Source organism: Phyllostomus discolor, chromosome 10 (genome assembly GCF_004126475.2).
Source record: "Phyllostomus discolor isolate MPI-MPIP mPhyDis1 chromosome 10, mPhyDis1.pri.v3, whole genome shotgun sequence".
Lineage (NCBI taxonomy): Eukaryota > Metazoa > Chordata > Mammalia > Chiroptera > Phyllostomidae > Phyllostomus > Phyllostomus discolor.
In genome coordinates, this window is record NC_040912.2 from 75,042,186 (window position 1) to 75,066,960 (window position 24,775).

General features: G+C 50.3%; 1 long non-coding RNA gene across 1 annotated transcript; it reads left to right on the plus strand.

Moving 5' to 3' along the window:
* The first annotated feature begins 3,617 nt into the window (after nucleotides 1-3,617).
* On the plus strand, nucleotides 3,618-22,418 carry LOC118497173. The gene is made up of 4 exons (XR_004899712.1): nucleotides 3,618-3,656; nucleotides 4,398-4,402; nucleotides 20,669-20,685; nucleotides 22,240-22,418. It is a non-coding gene; the product is annotated as an uncharacterized LOC118497173 (long non-coding RNA).
* Nucleotides 22,419-24,775: the final 2,357 nt, after the last annotated feature.

Consider the following 24,775-nt stretch of genomic DNA (forward strand, 5'->3'; position numbering starts at 1 on the left):
TGTGTGGACATTATGTTGGGACCGTAGAAGTGTGTTCTGATGTGAGAGAACCGCTGTGACTGGGGGGAGGGGCCCCTGAGGCCCTGCTCTCCACACCGGCCATTAGACTGAGCTGATTGGGTGGTCAGGCATGCAGGCCTGGCTGGGCAGGGTTGTGAAGTCACTGGCATCATAGACGGAGAGAAAGGGGACTGGTGGGGACAGAGCCGCTGGGAGTGGGCCCAGGCTATGAGAACCTGAGGGGAGCTGGAGGTGGAGGGCCTGGCGATGAGCAGGACCCAGAAGCAGGAGCCCAGCCTGTTGAATGGGCCCTCTACATGGATCCTGAGGTCGCCCCAAATGATGCCAGGGCTTGGAGTGGCTGGGGAGGCAGTGAGCTGGGATGTAAGTCTCAACAAGTGTGGAGGGGTGACCAGGAAGGTGGCAGCACCAAGGAGGGAGAGGGGACGATGGCTACAAGCAGGTCCTGCAGAGGAGGAACAGGGGTGGTTTTGATGTTGCAGCAGGATCCCCGGCTGGTGTGGCTCAGTGGATTGAGTTCACCCTGTGGACCAAAAGGTCGCTAGTTCGATTCCTACTTAGGGCACATGCCTGGGTTGCCTGCCAGGTCCCCATTTGGAGGGCTAGGAAAGGCAATTAATCAATGAATCTCCCACACATCCATGTTTCTCTGCCTCTCTTTCTCCCTCTCTTCCCCTCTCCCTTCCCCTCTCTATAAATAAATAAAATCTTAAAAAAAAATAAAGTTGCCACAGGAGAGAGAACAATGCTGCCTCACCTGGGCCCTTCGATTGATCCTGAGGTGCCCTCCTGGAGAGAATGAGGCACCTTCATAGAGGGCAGTAACCTGCTGGCCCCCCCCCTGCCCCCAGCATGAGCAGTGGGGTTGGGATAGAAACCCAGGTCTGCTGCTCCCTTAGGGCCAGCCAGCGGCCTCTCAGGTGAGGGCATGAACTGTAGGCACTGCCCTCCCCATCCTGCGTGACCTGGTCAGGGCCCAGGGGCCCCTCTATGCCCTCCCTGCTGATCCGGGTGGCTTGGGAAATTGTCCAGCCCCGAATGTGCCCGTGGAACCAGGGAGCGTGGAGATGGAACACCCTTCTAGGACCCAAGGGCTCTGCCTCCACTTCTCAGAGTGGCCCTGTCTTCCCCTCTTGGTCTGCTGTTTCGGGGCTGCCCTCCCACAGAGGAGGGAGGGGTATGATGGGCATGGAGTTCGGCTTCCGATGGCCTGGGTTCAGATCTGTGAGATGACTGTAATATTGCTTCCTCTGTGATCTTGGGCAAGTAAGAGGTCATCTCTCTGAATTTGCGATCTCTTACCTACAAAAAGGGGATAACAATACACAATCTAGCCCTGGCTGGTATGGCTCAGTGGATTGAGTGCCAGCCTTTGAACCAAAGGGTTGCCAGTTCGTTTCCCAGTCAGGGCACACGCCTGGGTTGTTGGCCAGGAACCCAGTAGGGGGTGTGTGAGAGGCAACCGCATTGATGTTTCTTTCCTTCTCTTCTCCCTTCCTTGCCCTCTCTAAAAATAAATAAAATCTTTAAAAATATATACACAATCTATAATCTCTATAGGCCTGCTTGGTTGCTGTCATACTTAAAGGAGAAAGCCCCTGTCTCACTGGTCGGGTTCTCTGAGAAGCCCACTCTGAGGAGAGTAGCATGGGGGTGGGGCGGGGGAGGAGTAGCAGGAGGGGCCTTTTAGAGGGCATTGTGAAGGTCAGCACCTGGGGAGGGAGGGCCCCTCAGAGCTGTCCTGTCACTCCCTGATGAGGTTTGCCTGGGGAAGGAGGCATGCCTGGGCAAGGTGACCCTCTGCAGTCAAGGACAGTTCCGGAAGAGGGATGGGGGCTGTCAACACTCCCAGCAGCTGGGAGAGTAAGTCCTTCAGTTGTAAAGGGAGGTCTGGTCTGTGCTTCACAACGTGCGCTAACGCATTTATCAAACTGTCCATTGTCATGGCGGCTCCCAGCTGATGGGCCAGGCTCAGGGTGGACCGGCCACAGCGTTCGCCAGCAGAGCCAGTCCTGGGCTCAGACCCTGCGTGGATCGGTTGATTGGGGTGAACCCCTCATATCGTGAACAAATTTGGACATCTCTTCTGAGCTGAGAGGCTAGCTTTTAGCAGCTTCCCAGAGGGGCCTGAGAGCCCAGATTTTTAGAAGCATCACTGTAGGGTCACATTCCAAGTGCAAGGGGGTTTATCTTCCCACTCCCCAGCCTGCCTCTCCCCAGCTGGTCACATCTGGGAAGCCCGTCTAGAATCTCTTCCCCAGGAGCCCCTCCTCCAATCCTGTGGTCGCCATACCAGCCCCAGCCTGAGTCTGTGTAGGAGCCCGAAAGGGCATGGACATTGGTGTTAAACATCTGGATTAAAACCCACCATGGCCGTTCACCATCTGTGTGGCCTTGAGCAGCTTTCCTGACCTGTTATGTCTCCTGAAATGGGAACAATTACACCTGTGCAATAGCTGCATTTTGAAGGGGGGTTCAATGAGATGGTTTGGGGGAGTGCCCTGCACAGTGCGTGGAACGGAGTAGGTAATTCATAACAAAACCACTTCCTTTCTGAGATTCGGTCAGACTCTCCCCTTTCTTGTGTGCCTTTCCTAGTATTTCTGAGCCTAGGTGGGTGATGCCTCACACCCAGGTCCATCCCAAGCTTCCCCTCCCCTCTGTTCCTCCCGTCTGTCGTCCCCACACAGAGGCGGGAGCCCTCAGCATGTCCCCTGCCTCCTGAGGGAACACCTGGTCAATAAGAACCCCAAGTGACATCTGAGGAATACTTAAGCATTCACAAAGCGGGGGCCCATCTGGCTCTCACAGCATTGAGTGGTGGGCAGAATGGGCGACTGTGTTCCTCCAGACAGCTCAGAGCTGGGGAGTGCTCAAGCTAGGTTCCTTCCTGGATGCCACAGTGTTATGGCTAGGAAGGAGATGTTGAGGCCAGATGCACTGCCTGGGTTCAAATCCTGGCTCTGCCCCTTGCTAGCTGGGGAATCTTGGGCGATTTGTTTTACTTCCGTGTGTCTCAGTCTCGTCACCCGTACAATGGGGAGCACGTACCCGCCTAGAACAGTGCCTGCTGCCATACAGGTGTGAGCTACTGTGTGAATGAGTCACGGTTTGCACCACACCTCCTAGGATCTACGCTCCACCAACCTCCTTTCTCACCACGTTGAAACATCACTTGCCAGATTCACTGTTCCTCCTCCAAATGTGCCAGTATTTTTAAAAGGTTTCACCTGAATCCTGGGTCCCCATACCCCCTTGATTCCTTTAAAAATCTTACTTGCTTTTTCTTCTGTCTCTAGCCATCTCTCCCTACGCTGCCTGCTTCCCCCGCCTATAAACAACAGCAGGACCCCCACCCACCAGCCTCCTCAGCTGCTCCAGTCTTTCTTCATCCCTTCTTTTGACCAGGAAACTTTTTTTTTAATAAAAACTCCACTTCTTTTTTTTTTTAAGATTTTATTTATTTATTTTTAGAGAGGGAAGGGAGGGAGATAGAGAGAGAGAGAAACATCGATGTGCGGTTGCTGGGGGCCGTGGCCTGCAACCCAGGCATGTACCCTGGCTGGGAATCGAACTTGTGACACTTTGGTTCCCAGCCCACGCTCAATCCACTGAGCTACACCAGCCAGGGCTTTGTCCAGGAAACTTTTAAAAATAAAATAAAATACCTCCATTGCCTTCCTGCTTCCCCCCTCCCCACCCATTCCTCAAGTGCTGACTACGGGCTCTGCCAGTTCATCTCCCTGGAGCTGCTGTCTGTGGGCCCAGCAGCTGCCTGTGTCCTTCCTTGGGGAACATGCTTCTGGACTCTTGGAGCCCAGGCGGCCCCTCCCTCTCTCCCCGCTCCCTCCTCCCTTCCCCCCCTCACACTCGCTCTGCCTGGCAATGCAGTACACTCGCCCACTCTGACCCCAGCCCCCACTTGGGGCACTGCTCTTAGATCTGCAGGTTGATGTATTTCACCAAACTTGGGGAGTGTTCAGCTTTTATTCCTGAAAGTATTTTTTTCTGCTCAATTCTCTCCGTCCTTTCCTTCCGATTCTTCTTATGTTAAATTACTTGACAGTGTCCCATGAGTCAGTGAGTCTCTGTTTATGTTTTTTAAATCGTTTTTCTTTTTGGTCTTCGGGTTGGATAATTTCTATTGATCGATTCCCAAGTTCAGTGACCCTTCTTTTGCAGACTCCAATCTGATGTTAAGTTTATCCAGTGAATTTTTTGCTTTAGATCTTTGGCTTTCAGTTTTAAGTTTTCCATTTGGATCTTTTTTTTATATAGTTCTCCATTCTTTTGCTGAAGTTTCTATGTCTGTTCACGCATTATGAATCTCTTTTCCTTTCAAATCCCTGAAGATATTTATGAGAGATGTTTAAAAGTTTCTGTCTACTAATTCTAACATTTCTGTTATTTCGGGACCTGTTTGTATTGGCTTACAAGAAATAATTATAGGCCTGTTTTTCTGGATTATGGGTTAAGCTTTCCTGTTTCTTCTCACATCTGAATAATGTTTTTGTTGTGTGTTGGGCATTTTGGAGGAGACATTATCCGAAGTCTAGTTTGTGTCTTCTCACTTTAGAGGGTGTGGAGGTTGGTTCTTTTAGACATTGAATTACAAGTGGGTAGTCTTGGTCCCGGCAAGCTGTTTTTGTTTTCTTGGTTATGTTTTTTCCCTTGGTCTGAGCACTTACTGAAAGGCATGATTTTTACGTATAAGGTGCTACCTTTCCGGGATCCCTCCTGAATGCTAGGACCACTTCCTGATGTCTCACTACAGTTGGCTAGACTGGAATGATGTCTGTAAGCCCCGCTGATCCTGTGGAAGCTCCACACAGCAGCCGGTCTCTGCTGGGCTTTGTGGAGCTTTGGCCTGTGCCTCGCAAGCCCACCCTTGGCCAAGCACCCAGGGAGCCTTGCAGACGCTCCTTCCAGCCCAGCTTCCTTCTCTTTGCTATAGTATTAGTTTGCTAGGGTTGCTGTAACAACCCCACAGTACCACAGACCAGCTTCAGCAACAGCAAGTTATTCCTCATCGTTGTAGAGTTCAGATGTACAACAGCAAGGTGAGTGTGTGTCCAAATTTCTTTTTTTTTTAACATAAACACATTTCTTTACTATCCAAATAGATGAACCTGATTAAACCAACACTCAGAAATAGTTGCATGTAAAATGTTTGTGATAAAGATAATCAAACACGGTAATAAATTTTTAAAAACACGAGGGATTTGCTTATTGAACGGAGCTTGTTTATCCTCGCAGCTAATTCCTGTCCAGAAGGATGATGAAATTTTTACTCTACTTTTTCATAGACCAAGTACAGGTGACATTGTTCAGGATGCATTTCACCGTCTTCCAATTTTCTTGTTATTGTGCTTTTCTTCTTGCTCCATTCCTGACTTTGAACCAATGCATTGTTTGTTGCTTTTTAATTTTTGTTTATTGATTTTAGAGAGAGAGAGGGAGAGAGAGAGAGAGAAACATTAATTTTTTGTTCCACCTATTCATGCATTCATTGACTGATTCTCGTATGTGCCCTGACCAGGGATTGAACTCACAACCTTGGCATATTGGGATGATGACAATGCACTATTTGTAAAATTACTGACAGCCTGATTTTCTGCCTTTAACTGTAGTTTATTCAAACTTCTCTCTCAGGTCACATAAAAACTGTGTTGTTTTTAACATGCTCTCAGTTTTTATGGTGAGGGTTTTGGAGTCAGCAGTGAGGCCCCGTCTGGTGGGGCCACGATGCCTGTTTCCACAGAGAGCCACTCCTCCTGCTCCTCCCCGAGTGCGCTCATCGTCACAGCCTTCGCTCTCCACTGGGCGCCATCCGTCTTCCTACCGGCTGCTGACTGGTGGCCACGGGGGGTGTGGGTGGCACGTGGGGTCACCAGAGCACGTGTGGCATGGGGAAACAGGACCCAAATTTCCTCTTCTTATAACTATGCCAGTCACATTGGATTAGGGCCCATCCTATCAGCTTTATTTTCATTTAGTCACCTCTTTAAAGACCTATCTCCAAAACAGTCACATTCTGAGGTGCTGGGGGGTTAGAGCTTCAACATGTGAATTTGGGGGGCGCAATTTAGGCCATAACAGCTGTGCTGCCCCTCAATTTCTAGCCACTTTGGTGGCCCCGAGCTCTGATCTCGGCCAACCGTAAAGCGCCACCCGGAAAGCTCAGGCCAGCCAATGTGGCCTCACCGCATGTATCTTCTTCCTCTCAGTAATGACAGTCCCGCGCTGCCTGTCGCCCAGTGACTGAAAACAGCCGCTCCCAGCGTTTTGTTGTCCGAGTCAGGAGGGCAAGTCCAGTCCTATCAACTTTGTCCTGGCAGACAGGGAAGGCCCAGCACTGGCTCTTTGCCTTCTCTGCCCCAGCTCAGTGCTCAGAATCACTCGTGCTGCCAAGCAGACTGTTCTCAGCCACATCGGTGAGAAGTGTGGCCTGACTTTCTCTCCCTCGAGCCACGGTCACGTGTAGCTCTGTGCAAAGGGCTGGGGCTTGCGCACCTCGCTTAACTGAGCTCCCAGGGGCTCTGAAGCCTGGAGGCTTTGGTGGCAAACACCTTCCCCTTCACTTTTCTCGCCACCTTTTTCTCCCTCGGCTTTATTTCTTGCCCTAGGAAGAAGAAAATCAAATTTGCACAGGAGGTGGGGTTGACGGGAAAGCAGGCCCAGAGACAGAGAGAGGTGCAGACAGAGGGGAGAAGACAGAAGCCTAGTGAGAAGATTTTCCAGGGTTGGGGGAGGGGAGGGGAGCAGAGAAGGGGAGAAGACCAGGCGGCTTTCTTTCAGGGCTTCACGAAGGCCTGTGCTTTGAGCCTTGCATCCGGTCGTGACCTTTGCATAGTCAGGGTCACGACCTCCCATCCATTCTCTTGGGGCCTAGGAGCCAGGACTCGCCTCCGCTACCAGTCGAGAGATCTGAAGGCAGGTGTATTCCTTGACTGTGGGTACAAGAGGGTCAGGAGTAACTTTCCGGGGTCTGACACACTTTTGTCCAGCCGCTGCCCACTGTTGAGGCAGGAACTACAGCCCAGGAAGCCGTGCTGGTCACCAGAGGGCTTCTCAGCAGCCTGCGATGAGGTCGCAGAGGGAAGGTGAGGGCAGGCATGGGCCGTTCTTCCTCTGGACCCAGGCTGCCTCCCGGACGGGCCCCAAAGACCAGCCCAAGGCCTCTGCTTCCTTGCCCCGAGACTCCCTCCAGCTCAACTCCTCTGCCGGCACTTGCTCCCAGTTCCCAGCTCCCAGCCCCCAGCCCCCAGCCACTTGGCTGTGCCCTTGCCCATGGTTCTCAGCCCCAGGCCAGTCTCTCCAGGCAGGTGTGGTAGCACACTCTCTGGTCCCCTCCTGGGAGGCAATACGCTCCCCACTGTGCCATTCATAGTGCTTCTTGCTCCTCCCAAGTCCAGAGGGTGCGCTTCCAGGCCTGGTGTCCCCTTCAATGGGAGGAGAGCTCTCCCGCACGTGGATATTGTGGACCTTGGGGAAGGGACCTTTGTCCTTGAGATCAGAGCCTGCAGAGCCCAGGGAACCATGACAGCTTTCAGATGCTGAGTTCCGCTCCTCAGGGTCCAGGTTGCCAGGCACAGCGAGTTCAGATGGGCGACGTGGGCGTGGGAGGCTGGGTTTCCATTAGCATCGGAAAGACACAAATCAGGGAACTCGACGGTTATTAACAGAATGAAATTCTATAAATTGCAGTATCTCAATTTATACACCATTCAGGGTATACAATGGTTATTTTTATCTAAATTATTTCCTGAACAAGAACAAGATTCAGATGTTAAATTAAACAACTGTCGCTCTATTTAGTTTCATTTCATGGTTAAAGGAACTATGAGGACAATAAGAACTTACAATAGATCCAGAGAATCTTACTAGTGGGCTGATAGAAGGATTTATAAATTAATGACTACAACTTGAATAAGAAATATTTCTATTTCAATACAAAAAAAGAAAAATGTAAATACTAGGTGGGGAAAAATCATGAGGGGGCAATGACAAATCAGGGAATACAAAGCCAGCCCTGGCCAGAATGGCTCAGTTAGTTGGGCACCATCCCGCACACCAAAAGGTCTCCGGTTCGATTCCAGTCAGGGCATGTGCCCAGGTCCTTGGTCAGGGTGCGTGCAGCAGGCAACCGAGGGATCAATGTCTCTCACACTGATGTTTCTTTCCCTCTCTTTTCCCTCCCTTCCCCTCTCTCTGTAATTAATAATAAGAAAACATATTTCAAGAAATACAAAGCTAAAATGAAGAAAGAGATAGAAAAGGTGATTCAGCAAGAGATTAAGTCACACTGTAAAAAATGGCCAATGTTTGCAGGAGTTCTGTTACAACGGGAATAGATTGCAGGCACATTTGAAGGGACCAACTGCCGGAGCTCCCCGGGGAGGGAGGGTCACTTGGGTAGTCGCAGTTATACTCTTCCTTCCTTCCTTCCTTCCTCCCTCCCTCCCTCCCTCCCTTCCTTCCTTCCTTCCTTCCTTCCTTCCTCCCTCCCTCCCTCCCTCCCTCCCTCCCTTCCTTCCTTCCTTCTTTCCTTCCATCAACACTAACCATGGCTGCTGGCTATACAGCAGCTACCAAGACACACAAGATTTCTGTCCTCATGGATTTACAGTCTGGAGAGGCGGGCAGATATTACACAAGCCAACAAAAACTCCATTCTAATAACCATATATTTGCAAAAGGAGATTAAGTGCTGGGAAGACATGCAGGGTGCTATGCAACAGATCAACAGAGTGGACCTCATCTGGGCGCTCAGGAAAGGTCTCTCAGAGGCAGTGATAATGATGCCCGGCGGCGCAGGCTGAGTGTGCCTTATCCGGGCGGGGTGGGAGAGATGCTGTCTCTGCAGCGCGGACAGCAAGGGCAAAGGCCCCCAGGCAAGCTCAGCGTGTTCAAGAGCTGGAAGGATGCCAGTGGGGCTGGAGCATCAGGAGGTCAGGGAGGACTGATGCAGGGGGAGCCCAGGGAGCTAGGTAGGCAGAAGCAGGTGATCGTGCATGGGTTTAATTTTAAGAGTGCTAAGAAACCATTTAAGGATTTTTTTTTTTTAAGCAGGAGAGGGATATGAACAGATTTGCATTTTAAAAAGTTACTGTAGCTGCTGAGGGGTGCGTGGATGGGGAGTGGCCAGGTAGGAAGCCACTGTGGCCCAAGGTGGCCCTGCAGGGATCGGGGTGGGAGGCACCTCCTAGAGGGCAGAGGCCGTGGGGTGGGGGGAGCAAGTGGGTGGGTTCAAACTACATTTAGAACTTTGAACTTGACATCTATTAGAGATGCGGGGTGAGGAATTGCAGTGCCTGTGGTGGCCTCTAGGTTTTGGGCAGAGCAGCCAGAGGGATGGAAGTTCCCCTCACTAGGGTGGGGGCACTCTCTTCTTGGTGCGTCTGCAACTCTCCTGTTTTGCAATCAAGAGGGGTTAGTGCTGGCCTTTGAGGGAGGGACAGTGAGGCTCCTGAGGTCACTCAGCCACTTGGTGGAGCTGAACTGCAACCCAGGGGCCCTACCTGTGCCAGGCAGCCACCACTGGGTGGCGCTTTTCAGGGATCTCTGCTGAGTACCCTGCTTCAGAGCTGGGGTCATGAGTAGTGCTGCAGGGGAGCCCAGGAAGGGGAGACTCATCCAGGCTGGCTGGGTCCCCCACCTGGTCTGGCACGCCCATGCCCTGCACAATGTGCCTCCCTCCCAGACAGGGTGTCCCCCAGGCCCCGCGCAGCCAGCCAGGGCCCATCCAGCCCTTCTCCCGGCCTCCCTGACGGCCACACACTGGCCCCTCGCGTCTGTTATATCCCCACGGATTTGCTGCACCAGTCCTCTCCCTCCATCTCTCAGGGTCGTGGCCTCCATTATCTCTCATCAGAATTATTGCAAAACCTCTAACTTCCCCCCCACCCACAGCCTCTTTCTCCTCCAGTCAATTTCACAAATTTTTCCAGTCAAAAAATCTTCAGAGGCTGCCCACTGTTTACCAGAGGAAATGTGAACTCCTCAGCCTGGCACCAGAGGCCAAGCTTTGGCTGTAGACTCTCACCTTTTCCTACTTCTCCCCTTCCTGCTCCTACAAACCAGCGCCCCACCCCACAACTGCTCACACATCCATTGTGGCTCACCTTGCCCGTGACTGTGCTGGTGCTGTGTGCAGAGGCAGGCCCCGGAGGGAGGTCAGGCTCCCTGGGAAGGCTGATGACTTCAGTGCAAGGTGGGTCTTGTCTGAGGAACTCCGGGTGTCTGGGGCCATGTCTGCCCTTCCTCTCCGAGCCCGGAGCTCCTGGAGGACAGCATCTGTGGTGGGCTCATCGCTGCATCCCCAGCACCCCGCACAGGGCTCGGCATGTGGCAGGCACTCAGCTGGTGTCCGCCGAACGGACAACCGAGGGGGCAAATGAATGGCCCAGAGGGACACGCTGCAGAAATTCCGGACAGGGATTAAGGAACCAAGGGAAGTTTCTCCATGGAGGTGGAACTGATGGAGATTGAGCAGGGCGAGATTCAGATAGAGAAGGGGAGGAAGAGGATGACGAGAGGTGAGAGTCCTGGGGGAGAGAGGGACGGTCTCCTTGGGACAGGCAGAGGGTCTGGGGTTGGGCTTGGACAAGGGACGGTAGTGGGGTCCAGTGGGGCCAGTCCTGCCCGGGCAGACAGTATGCCAAGCAGAAGAGTGGTGGGGGTGGGCACTGGCGCAGAGAGACCTCCAGCCTCCCCACCCCAAACCCCACTAGATCACAGGGGCTAGATGGGCCCCTCATCCCTCCCATCAGCAGGGGAATGACCCGAGAAAAGCATCTCTCAGACACTGGTCCCCTGAGCTGGAGCAGGAAAAGGCGGCTGAGGGCCTCTTCCCGGGCGCCATCACATGTTTTATGCTTGAAGGTGAGCTTCTCAGCAAAGTACACAGCTGAGTCCCAGAGGGTGAGGAGCCAGGATCAGGACAGCTGGGTCAGTTCTGATGGGGGTGGGACAGTGCAGGGAGTTGGAATCGGGCCTTAGAGGAAGGACCTGGGGGTGTGGAGCGGGACTCACGGTTGACTTGGACGGGATCGGGAAGGGCTGATGCGGTGCAGGGCGAGAGGAGAGGAGGCCCAAGGACTGCACCTGGGGGCTCAGGAGATGATGGGGGGCCAGCACGCAGGATGTAGCCCTCAGAGGAGTGAAGGAGCAGCGTTTCCAGAGCTGAGGGAAGCAGGCATTTCCAGGAGCGCAAGGTGACCAACTGTGTCCAAGGCTCTCAACAGATCCAGTGAAATGAGCTTTAAAAATCAACCATTGGACATTTCAGCGTGAATATCATGGTGACCTTGACTGGAGTGGCCTTTGGGACCAAAGTGGCGGCAGGGTATTCAGGAGGGAGCGGGCGGGGTCAGTGGGAGAACAAGTAGATCCCGTTTTGCTGGTAAGACGGGCAGCAGTTAGAGCCCTGTCTAGCTTTGTGGCCGGGGAGGGCTTTTATTAGCGTGAGTGGCCTGAGGGGAGGACTGACCGCTCAGGGGAGAGTGGGTGCTTGCTGGCTCGTGTCCAGGAGATGGCCAGAGGGGACGAGATCCAGGCACAGAGGACAGTGGGCTTCGGGTCAGTGCAGGATAGCTCTCCATGGACTGGAGGGAGAGGAGATCAGGAGGACCAGGTGGGTGCTGGTGGGCAGACTGAACAGCAGGAGCACGTGATGTTTCCTTATTGTTTTAATCCTCACCTGAGGATATGTTTACTGATTTTAGAGAGAGGAAGGGCGGGGGAGAGAGAGAAACATTGATGCGAGAGGGAAATATTGACTGTTGCCTCCCGTACATGCCCCGACTGGGGATCAAACCTGCAACCCATGTGTGTGCTTGGACTGGGAATCGAACCTAACAACCTTTTGGTGCGCAGGACAACACTCCAACTGACGGAGCAACCAGGCCAAGGCTGATATTTCCATTTGACCCAGACACAGGGTAGATGCCCACTTTAGAGATGAAGAAACTGAGGTACAGAGAGGTTTTGTCCTCACTGTTGGACAGTAGAACTAGAACTTGGCTCAAGATGGGAAGGCAACAGAAACTCCCTTAGACAGACAGCAGAAGGCAAAAGCCAAGAGAGGGGCAGAGAGGGGCTGTCGGCAGTGGTCCAGTCTCCGGGGCTTCCTCCCCTGGAAGGAAGGTGCTACTTACTACTTACTCCACGGAGCCTGTGATGAACCCATAAGCAGCCATGTGCCGGCTTGCAGTAAGCACGTGACCAAATGCGGAGGTCAGAGGGAGGGGCCTTGGCAGGAGAGGCCGTGGCAATGCCAAAGAGAGGGCAGGGGTTTGGGAGTGGGACGTGAGGGGCCCCGTGCAAGTGGGGAAGGGCCCTGATGGCACCCCCAGCCCTGCCTCAGGGTCCAGGCACCGAGGCCCGGGTAGCTCAGCTGAAGCTCATCGAGTGAGCCTCCCCAGCCCCGTCAGTGTTGCCCCCAGGCTGGTTCTGGCCCAGGCCACAGCCAGGGAAAAGGGGTAGGAGGGGCAGGCAGGACCAGAATCCCCAAATATCCTGAGGGAACCATGCCTCTGGGGGTGGCACTGGGAGGACGCTGGCAGCAGCCAGAGCTCAGGGATGGCTGCAGGCAGCTCTCCACACCTGTGGAGACTCTGAAGCAGAGAGCAGGTCTTGTCCTCAGGATGCACCTGCCTGCCTCCTGGAGCCACGACCAGGTGTGGGTTCTCGGGGCCAGGGCTGAGCATCTAGAAAGGGAGGCCTGCTCCCTGGGCAGAAAAGGGTTTCCTCCTCTTCCTCCTGAGAGCAAGCTCAGTCCCCAGACTGTTGTGAGCCCCAGGCCCACCCGTGAAGAGGCAGCATGGGCTCCTGTCCCGCACGGGCATCCTCAGGGCCTTGGGCACGCTGTGAACTCTAAGGAAACCTGCCCCGAGGCCATACTCTCATCTGTGGCCACAGATCCCACATTCTGGGCTCTCCCCTGGCTCAGCGTGCGGAGCAGGCCAGTGTCACAGGCCAGTGTCGCAGGCAGCATCTGCAAGCGAGCCCTTGTCTGGGTGGGGAAGGGGAAGGGCCTGCTCTCTCCAGCAGGACCCGGAGCCTCCTGTCTCATTCCAGAGAAGCACTGGACAAACCACCCGCCCTGAGCTCCGCACCGGAGGGCAGGCAGAGCCATCCGTGCCGCACGCCTCTGACGACGTGGATCTGTGTACGACTTCACTGCTCGGGGCTGTGGCCTCTGGAGGGGCCCCCAGGCAAGGCAGGTAAGAACGGGCCAGACCAGTCAGGGACTCCCAGGAAGCTCCGCTGACTTGCCTCATTATGGAGCCAGGAGGCCCCTGACACACGAAGCTTAGCTGCCACCTTGAGAAGCAGCACATTTGACACAGGCAGGGGAGGTTTTATTAGCTAAGCCCAGCTTGCCCTTGATCACCGCCTTCACCGTAACTCTTGAATCTGCTGAAAACAGAGGTCATTGTCAGAACAGACAAGAGGCCCTCACCTGCAAGATCAAAGGCGTTTGTCCCCAGAGGTTCCATCCAATGATGACATCTTCTTCTTGGGGTTCTGGGCAGTTAGTGCCTCTGGAAGAGTCTCCAGTGGGATGTGGGTGCCCTGACACCACTGTGGAAGCAAGGATGGTGTGCAGGTCCGTGTGGGCCCCACCCCCACCCCAGAAAGCACAAAGGCCTCATGCAGTGCCCCCCAACCAAAGCCGGGCTATCTGACTGGGCCCGAATCATAGCCGGAGACTAAGATAGTCCCAGGTTGAAGAGGATGCAGGGAGCCACGGACCGGGAAGGGAAGATGTGCGGATTCAAATAGCCCCTTGCCTGGGAGTCCCCCAGCTCTGCCAGCCTCCCCTCCCAAGGGGACCAGGTAAGCATAACTTCGTGACTCTGGGTGGGCGGAGGGAGGGGTTACACTGGGTTCCTGCTGCCCACCTGCTTCCTGGGGCCCCTGCTCCCCTCTCCCCTCTCCAGGTCCTGCCTCCCGCCAGCCAGCCCTGGAGCGACACACCTCCCCTCCTGCCCCACAAAGCTGCTGTCTCCTTTGGATCTTTTTGCGGTCTGGGCTTGCTGTTCCTCTCAATAGTAGTCAGGAAGCCCTTACCCCAAAAAGTATCTTCGGGAGGCCTGGTCTGCGGGGGAGACACCTCAAGAGCCCCAGGTGAGTCCCACACCACACCAAGGGACACGGGGTGGAGCCTTCAACTTGACTTTCCCTTAGAGCTGCTGGATGGCCTTAGGCGAGTGCTGCACTTCTCTGCATCTTTTCATCATTGACCTCTGTGCAATGTCTCGTGGGAGACTCTACAAGGTAAGATAAAAACAGGAGTGGCTCCATTAAAGGTGTGCTGGGCCTCATGTTGGTGGCACGGCTTCCAGCCTCCTGTCCTTGGTCTGAGATCATCTTCCTCTGAGTCACTGCTGGGGGGTCACTTCTCCCACCCCGCGGCCACTGCTGGCGGGATTGTCACTGAAGGCATCTTGCATAGGAGACCCAGGCCTGGAAGCAGAATCCCATGCGGAGAGATAAAGACCAGGGGAAGAGACGGATGCCGATGGAACCTAGCAGCCGTGCCCACGAGAAGACTGAGCTGTGCCGCCTGCCTCCCCGGAACCATCTCACATCTGTCCTCCCCTCACTTGGACCGTCAACTGCCTTCTTCATCCTGTGAGCCACCCCAAGCCCTTTACATAATATCTCTGATTGCTGTAGTGAAGCAGAGTACACGCTGTTCCGGCCCCGGGTATAGCGCCCTCTGGAGAGAGAAGGTGGACTTGCTCACCCTGGGAAGGGAGGGTGGGGATGGCCTGGGGCGAGAGCTGAGGTGCCATCCGCGCAGACGCTGTCAGCCCCAGGGCTCCTGGGACATAGCAGAGATCAGAAGTCACATTCATGGCTTGTGTCAGGGCCCAAGGAAATGTTCCCAGAGGTGAGAACCATGGGGGACGAAGGACAGAGAAGGACCTCCATAATATGCAGAAGTCAGAAGTAGTGGGGTCCTCCTTCTCCGAACGGGGGAGAGGATGGAGTATAGCAGCTGCAGGTGGCTGTGCCTTGGCTGTCGCTTCCGCCAGACTCCGCAGTCCGGACGTGGCTGCTGGAGCGGCAGCGAGGCCGGGGCAGGCCAGGGATGCCCACACTCACAGGTCTGTCTCCCGTTTTCCACCACGGAGAGAGGCCCCAGCACCTTGGCACTCACCCAGGAAAGGTGGGGCTCCAGTGCCCCTCCTTGTCTGGAATCCTCCCACCCAGCCCTGGGTGGCCTCAGGACTTGGCTAAGGGGCATGGTGTTACCTGTGACAGGCCATCCCAGTCACAGCCTGCAATAGCCAAGGCGCTCGGAAGGTCCCAGCCCCGTGCAGAAAACACTAGAGGCAAGTCTACACGGACATGTGAGCTGGTGTGTGGCCCACTATGCATTCAAAGGTGCTGAAGCTTCCTGAGTGGGGTGGGGTGCACTGTGGGGGTTCAGGAAGGAGGGCTGTGAGGTAAACTGATCCCCGCCTGAACACAGCCAGGCATCAGTGGGAGAGACAGAATGGTGACAGACAAAGGCGGAGGGGCTGACTAATGCCCATGACCATGGAAAGTCTTGGCCCTGTGCTTACCCTGACTTCCCGGTCCCACCCAGCTGGGAAGCAAGCCTGGCTCAGCCACCTGGGCACCGGCAAGCAGGTGGGAAAGTATATTCGACTCAAGAGTGGCACCGTGTGGTCATTATCAGGCAGTGCACCCCGCAGCCTCCAAAGAACTCCGTCCTTAGGTCACGCCAGGAGTGCTGAGTCCGACTCTGGGCAGGACTGTTTTAGGAGAGCGAGGTCGGCAAATCTTCCCAATAAGACAAGAGTTCCTGGGAGAGGCAGTTCTAAGGGGTGCAGAGCCCAAGACAGGTGGTAGCGAGGACAGAGAGAGCTCAAGGACAAGACGGAGGAGAGGGAAAAGTTGCTGGAGGGAAATTGCCCCTCCGGGAGGGTGTCTACGCCCCAGGCCACTCTCCTGGGTCTGGACCTTTCAAAGTGAGGCTCTAGGGGCAAGTCCCAGGCATCGGACTGTCCCTGGCCCTTCTCTTGAGCCCCTGAAGCCCTGCCACCCCAGGGACTTACTCCTGGGAAAAGGAAGGGGGTGGGGGAGAGGGCATTACTCAGAAAAGGCTCCTGTTTTCAATGATAGTAGAAAAAGCCTGACCTTCAGCATCAATGAGATGCAGAGTCAAACCTCATGTCCTCCCTGGGTTAGCTGGGTGACCTTGGGAAAGTCCTTCAGTGTCCTCATCTGTAAAGTGAGGTGTGACGCCCAGCTTGCAGGAGCATGGAGAGTAGTCACTGTCAGTGCAAGAAGTGGTCACTACCAGAGAAAGGAAGTCCCTCACCTTCTAGTCTAGGAGTGTGAGCTCTGGGGACCACAGGCTTGGCTGCCTGTGTGTGGCTGTGTCTCTCTGCACTTGTGTGTCCATTTGGTAATGAGTTGTGTGAGCCCAGCCACGCCCTGTACCTGACCCTCCAAACAGACAGGAGGTGTGCTGAGCGCCTGAGGTGTGGCCAGCACCCAGAGGGTTGAAGCAAGTCAACAAGGCCTGGGAGCGCAGAGGAGGGGGCAGGGCATGGCCAGAATGGCAGGGGAGGAAGGAAAGTGGGACCGAACAAATGCAAAGCTAAGTCCAGAAAGAAGGGGAAGGGGGGAGAGTGCACGGCCAAGTGGGGAGTCTCTCCAGGTGGCTGCTGTTCCTTCTCTCTGACTGATGGAGGTGCCCCAGCAGCACCCAGGAAAGGCGGCCCTTCTGATCCACGGTGGGGGGTGGGGGGTTGGAGGGGGGGGGCCAAGCTGATGGGGTGTTCTTGCACCAGTCCCCTTCCTTCCCTGAGCCTTGGCTTCTGCATCTGTAAAATAAGAGGAATGTGCTGAATTCTTCTCTCAGCCACCATTTGCTCCCCTGCCCTCCCAGGCCCACCTCCCAGGTGGGAGAGCACCAGGAGTCCCAGCAACTTTCCTTGAGAGTGTGAGCTGTGAGGGCAGGCAAGGGGCAGGCAGAGACAGGGACGTCAGGCTCCGGGGAGAGGAATCAGAGAAGCTACCAGCAACAAAAACCTATAGGTTTCCCCAAAGTACAATTGGAACAGAAATGTCAGACACACCTGGAGTTATTACACCCTGTAACCCTGACGACATATAATCCCAGGTACCAAGTTGGTGATATCATGAGTGTGTATGGCCACACCACGGGGTGTGAACCCTGCCTTTCCCCTGGGGACCGTCATTCCCATTCCAGCAGAGCCAGCAGAACCTCCTCTGTCCTTCCCAGAGGTGGCCGCATCCGGGCTGGGCCTGGGGAAATGGCTGTGGGGGACCCAAAGTAACCCCAGAAGAGAGCTGTCATATCACCAGTAGGGGTGTGGACGGTTATCATTTGGTACTTTCATTTTTGCCTAATCTGGGGTGCAACCTAAGTCCCTGAAGCTGCTGAGCCTCTGTTCTGGACCCTCTCTTCCTTCTCCCCCTTCCTCTCTACCCTGCCCTGCCCTCCTTTCCCCTTTCCCATTTCCTTCCCTTCCTTCTTTCCCAGCATCTATGCCTCGTTCTGTCAGGGGCATTGTGACACGGTCCTTTCCTTCGAGATGCCCCGGTGTTAGTGTGTACTCACCTTGCTGACTCATGCTCCTTAGCTGCAGGGGCTGCGGAGGGGGGCAGGAAGGGCAGGGGGTGGGGGGTGCAGCATGGAGGGTGCTCTGTGGCCAGGGTGCTTTCAGGAGAGGGGACAGAACATCCTGGTCAGAGCACCACCCCAGCGTGGACCCTGGGCTTGTAGTCTCCAAAGCATACCCCATGCTGGCCCCCAGTACACAAAGCTGACTTTGCTTTTAGAGCAGGAATTCTCTTTTGGGAGGTCCTTTTAAGGAGTTGGGATTTTTTTGTTAAATTCTCACTCTCGGCTATGTTTATTGATTTTAGAGCAAGAAGAAGGGAGAGAGAGAAAAACACTGATTCGAGAGACACCAATTGGCTGCCTTCCCATACATGCCCCAACCAGGGATCAAACCCAAAACTTAGGTAAGTGCCCTGACCAGGGATATAACACAAGATTTTTGGTGTACTGGACAATGCTCCAGCCAACCAAGCCACTCGGCCAGGACAAGGGGGTGGAATTCTAAGGTCAAGGGTGCAGGGTCACCTACACAATCCAGGAATGCCTTCCCAAACTCCACACTCCTGTGCCCAGCTTCCCAGGACAATGGATCTGGAGGTGTGGTCACTGGACCGGCAGCTGTAGCACCACCTGGGGTCTTTCTACATGTGCACATTCTCAGGTCCCAGTGCCAAGAGGGTGCTGAGATGGCTTGCACCCTCTCCCAAACTCCACATTTACTGACAGTCAGGTTGGGACCATGAAATCAGCCCTGGGAATATTTACACCACAGAAAATGGCAAACACGACAAATCAGTATTTATTTGTCTTCCCGAGAACACTTTCCAACATACCACTGGGACCGTTGCAGGCCCACAGAATCTGAGACACTGGAGGTGGACCGGCAGTCTGAGATTCTGAGTCACATGCAAGTTTGAGAACCACTGTCCAGTGTGTCAGCGCAGGTAGGGTCAAGAGAAAGGCATCTTAGGGTTTGCAACAGAAAGGGAGATGGATGTTAGGGTGACCAAGGAGTAGGGTTTTGCAAGAAAGCCTTGGGAAAGGTAAAGAAAGGAGAGAGAAAGTAAACCAGACCCTGGGCCTTCCCTCTGGGCAGAGGGGGAGCTGGGTGCTGACAGGAAGCCCTCCCCAGACAGAGGTGGGACTGGGAACAGGTGCTGGGAGGTGTGGTGCAGGTGGCTGCCAGTGTCCTGGTTTCTCCAAGTATCCAGATGAGAGAGACAAAGGCAGCTACTCTGAGGCATGAGATCAGGAGGGCACAGAATAATTGGCTAGAAAAATGTCTCTTTCAATAACGTGTCTGCAACAACAATAAAGCACATTTACAAGTGTCCCGTTACAGATGCAAGGAAAGGAAATCCTGGGATGTTTCAGGAATGAAGTGAAAATGGAAAATCACAGTTCCATATCTACTACTGTGCATGGAAATGTGTGCAACGTGCCGTGGGAATTTTCTTTCCTGTGTCCTGTTTTGAAATATTTCAAACACACAGAAAAACACTGGGAGGGATAAAACAAAAAACTTCGCATCCACCACCAGAAATAGCAAGTGTTAACATTTTGCCACATTGTTGTCAGACTATTATTTTAATTTTTATTGAATGTATTGGGGTGACAGTGGTTGGTAAAATTATACAGGTTTCAGGTGTACAATTCTATAACACATCATCTGCACTTTGTATTGTGTGTTCAGCACCCACAGTCAAGTCTCCTTCCATCGCCATTTGCCCCACTTTACTCTCTTCTACCTCCCCCACCCGCTTTTCCTCTGGGAACCAACACGCTGTTGTCTGTGAGGTGTTTTTCTCCTTTGCTTAATCCCTTGGCACTTTTCACACTGCCCCCCAACCACCTCCCCTCTGACAGCTGTCAGTCTGTTCTCTGTATCCATGGGTCTGGTTCTGTTTTGTCTGCTAGTTTGTTTTGTTCATTAGATTCCACATAAGAGTGAGATCATCCAGCATCTGTCTTTCTTTGACTGGCTTATTTCACTTAGCATAATAATCTCCCAGTCTATCCATGCTGTCGCAAAGGTTAGGAATTCCTTCCCTTTTTCTGCTGCATAGTATTCCATTGTGTAAATGTACCACAGATTTTTTATCCACTGACCTACTGGTGGGCGCTTAGGCTGTTTCCAAATTTTGGCTATTATAAATAACACTGCAAATGAAAATAGGGATGCATATATTCTTTGAGTTAATGTTTCGGGCTTCTTTGGATATAATCCTAAGAGTGGAATTTCTGGGTCATTTGGTAGTTCCATTTTTAATTTTTGAGGAAACTCCATACTGTTTTCCACAGTAGCTGCACCAGTCTGCATTCCCACCAACAGTGCACTAGGGTTCCCTTTTCTCCACATCCTTGCCAGCACTTGTTGTTTGTTGATTTATTGATGGTGGCCATTCTGACAGGTGTGAGGTGCTAGCTCATTGTGATTTCAATTTGCATCTCTCTGATGATTGGCTGCGCATCTTCTCATATGTTTGTTGGCCATCTGTATATTCCCTTTAGAAAAGTGTCTATTCAGGTCCTTTGCTCATTTTTTAATTGGATTTTTGTGGGGTGTTGAGTTGCATAAGTTCTTTATAAATTTTGGATATTAACACCTTTTCAGATGTATCATTGGTGAATATGTTCTCCCATTCAGTGGGTTGCCTTTTCATTTTGTTGATTTTTTAAAAAAAATTCTTACCCAAGTTTATGTTTATTGATTTTAGAGAGAGAAGAAGGAAGAGAGAGAGAAACATTGATTTCTTGTCTCCTATACACGCCCTGACCTGGGATTGAACTTGCAACCTAGGTATGGCACTCACCAGGAATCAAAACCGCAACCTTTTGGTGTATGGGACAATGCTCCAGCCAGCTGAGCCACCCAGATAGGGATGTTGTTGGTTTCATTTCTGTGTGACAACTTTTGAGTTTGATGAAGTCCCATTTGTTTATTTTTTTCTTTTGTTTGCTTTGCCCAAAGAGATACATCAGAAAAAAAATATTGCTGTAATGTCCAAGATTTTACTGCATGTTTTCTTTTAGGATTTTTATGGTTTCAAGTCTAACATTTAAGTCTTTAATCCATTTTGAGTTTATTCTTGTGTATGATATAAGGTGGTCTAATTTCATTTTTTTTGCACATATCTCTCCAATTTTTCCAACACCATTTATTAAATAAACTATCTTTACCCCATTGTGTGTCTTTGCCTCCTTTTTCACATATCAATTGACCATATAAGGCGTGGGTTTATTTCTTGACTATTTTGTTCCACTAATTGATATGTCTATTTTTATGCTAATACCATGCTGTTTTGATTACTATGGCCTTGTAGTATGGTTTGATAGCTAGTAGTGTGATTCTTCCGACTTTATTCTTCTTTTTCAAGATCACTGTGGCTTTGGGGGGCTTTTGTGGTTCCTTATAAATTTTTGGAATACTTGTTCTAGTTCTGTGAAATACACCATTGGGATCTTGATAGAAATTGCATTGAATCCATAGATTGCTTTGGGTAGAATGGACATTTTAATGATGTTAATTCTTCCTATCCATGAACATGGTGTGTGCTTCCACTTATTTGTATTTCTTCAATTTATTTTTTTAGTGTCTTATAATTTTACAAGTACAGGTTTTTTCATCCTTGATTAAATTTATTCCTAGGTATTTTTTATGCAATTGTAAATGGGATTGTTTTCTTAGTTTCAGTTTCTAATAGTTCATTATTGGGGTGTGAAAATGCAACTGATTTCTGGATATTCATTTTGTATCCTCCTACTTTACTGAATCCATTTATCAGTTCCAGCAGTTTTTGGGTGGAATCTTAAGGTTCTCTATACACAGTATCATATTATTCATTATCTATGAATAATGACAATTTCACTTTTTCTTTTCCAATCTAGATGCCTTTTATTTCTTCTTGTCTGATTGCTCTGGCTAGGACTTCCAATACTATGTTGAATAAGAATGGTGAAAGCAGACATCCCTGTCTTGTTCCTGATCTTAGGGGGAGCACTTATAGTTTTTGTCCATTGATGTTGGCTGTGGGTATTTCATAATGGCCTTTATTGTATCGAGGTATGTCCCCTCTGTTCCCACTTTTCTGAGAGTTTTTATCATAAATGGGTGCTGGATTTTATCAAATGTTTTTTTCTGTATCAATTGATATGTTCATGTGATTTTTATCCTTCATTTTGTTTATGTGGTGTATCATGTTTATTGATTTGTAGATATTGTACCAAACTTGCATTTCTGGAATAAACCCCACTCGATCATGGTGTGTGATCTTTTTAATGTATTGCTGGATCCAGTTTGCTAATATTCTGTTCAGGATTTTAGCATCTATAGTCATCAGGGATATGGGTCTATAATTTTCTTTTTTTGTAGTGTATTTATCTGGTTTTGGAATTAGGATAACACTGGCCTCATAAGATAAGCTGGAGAGACTTCTCTCCTCTTAATTTTTTTTGAATTGTTAGAGAAGCATAGGTGTTAGTTATTCTTTGAATGTTTGGTAAAATTCACCTGTGAAGCCATCCAGTTCAGACTTTTGTTTGTTGAGAGTTTTTGATTACTGCTTCAGTTTCACTAGTTGTAACAGTCACAATTTCTGATTCAGTTTGGAAGATTCTATGTTTCTAGGAATTTACCCATTTTATCCAGATTGTCCAACTTGTTGGCATATAGTAGTTCATAATATTTTCTTACAATTTTTTTTGTATTTCTGTGATTTCAGTTGTTACTTCTCTTTCATTTCTATTTTATTTATTTGGGAGCCCTCTCTCTCTCTCTCTCTCTCTCTCTCTCGATGTGGCTGGTTAAAGTTTTGTCTATCTTATCTTTTCAAATAATCAATTCTTGGTTTCATTGATCTATTATATTGTTTTTTAACTCTATTTTGTTTATTCTACTCTGTTCCTTGTTATTTCTTTTCTTCTACTCACTTTGGGCTTTGTTTGTTCTTCTTTTCCCTCTTTAAGTGTAAAGTTAGATTGTTTATTTGAGATTTTTATTGTGTCTTGAGATAGGTCTCTGATGCAATGAATTTCCTTCTTGAGACTGCTTTTACTGTGCCCCATATGTTTTGGGCTGTTGCATTTTCATTTTCATTTGTTTCAAGGTATCTTCTGGTTCCTTCCTTGACCTTATTGTTAACCTATTCATTGTTCAATAACATATTATTTAGCCTCTATGTCTTCATGTGCTTTTCAATTTTATTTTTTGTGAATGATTACATACAATTGTAGTCAGACAAGATGCTTGATAAAATTTCAAATTTCTTAAATTTAGTGAGAATTGCTCTGACTGGTAAGGCTCAGTGGGTTGAGCACCATCCCACAAAGCAAGGTCCCTGGTTTGATTCCTGGTCAGGCACACACTTGGGTTGCAGGCCAAGTCCTCAGTTGGGGGTGTTTGAGAGGCAGTCAGTTGATGTTTCTCTTGCACATTGATGTTTCTCTCCCTCTCTTTCTCCCTCCCTTTCCCTCTCTTTAAAAGTATATAAATAAAATATTTTTAAAAAATTTATTGTGACTTGTTTTATGTCCTAACACGTGATCTATTCTAGAAAATGCCCCATGTGCACTTTAGAGTAACATATTCTGCTGCTTTGGGGGGCTCTGAAGACATCAGTGAAATCCACCTGATCTAGTGTGTCATTTAAAGCCACTGTTTCCTTGTTGATTTTCTCTCTGGAAGATCTATCTATTGATGTCAATGTCTTGTCAAAAATCCCCTGTTATGACTGTATTATTGTCAATCTCTCTCTTTATGTCCATCACAATTTGCTTCACATATTTAGGAGCTCCTATGTTGGGTGCATACATGATTTAAAAGGTAATATCCTCTTATTGAATTTCTCCCTTTATCATTATGTAGTATCTTTGTCACTTACTATAGACTTTGTTTTAAAGTCTCTTTTGTCAGATATTAAGTATTGCTACCCCACCTATTTTTTCTTTCCATTTACATGGAATATCTTTTTCTATTCCTTTACTTTTAGTCTGTGTGTATCTGCCATTCTGAGGAGGGTCTCTTGTAGACAGCATATAAAGATCTCTCTGGCCAAAGTCCAACTATTGTTAATATAACAAGAACAGTTTGTGTGACATCAGTGTAACCTGGCAGTCAAGGAGAGTGGACTGGAATGCTTTTGCATGAACTGAACAATGATGAGTTCCCTGTACTAGTCAGTGGGGGTGGTAGACACTGTTGAGTGAACATGTGTATTGTGTGACCATTGCATTCAAAATGACTGAGCAAGTAGGGCAACAAATCTGAATCAAATTTTGCATTAAGCTTAAATGTTCCTCTGCAGAAACTATTCGTATGATTGAGAAGGCTGCAGCTATAGGCAACTGGTGATTGGCAGCTTTGTCATGACAACATGCCCACTCATGCATCACATCTCCTGCAGAGTTTTTTGGTGAAACATCAAATCACCCAGGTAACTCAGCCCCCTTACAGTCTGGATTAGGAGCTCTGCAACTTCTGGCTTTTCTGAAAGCTAAAATCACCTTTGAGAAGGAAGAGATTACAGACCATTGATGAGACTCAGGAAAATACACTGAGGCAGCTGATGGTGATTGGGAGGTCCCAAAGCGCCTACTTTGAAGGGGACGAGTCATCACTGTCCTATGTACAATGTTTCTTGTATCTTGTATCTTCTTCAAGAAATGTCTCTATTTTCCACATTATATGGATGAATAGACCATGTATAAATGGGTCTTGTTTTCTTATTCATTCGAGTACCCTATGTCTTTTGATTAGAGAGCATTTACATTTAAAGCCATTTACATTTAAAGTGATTATTGATAGGTACAGATTTATTTCCATTTTATTCTTTTAACTGTGTTCCTCTGTTTTCTTCTTCTTCCTTCTCTTCCTTGTCTTCATCCTCTTCTTCAAAAAGGCCCTTTAACATTTCTTGTAATACTAGTTTGGCGGCACCAAATTCCTTTATCTTTTCTTGTCTGGGAAACTCTTTATTTCTTCTTTAATTTTAAATGATAGCCCTGCTGGGTAAAGTAGTCTTGGCTGTGGGTCCTTGCTTTTCATCACTTTGAGTATTTCAAGCCGGTCCCTTCTGGACTGAAATGTTTCTGTTGAGAAATCAGCTGATAGTCTTATGGGAGCTCCCTTGTAGGTAATTGACT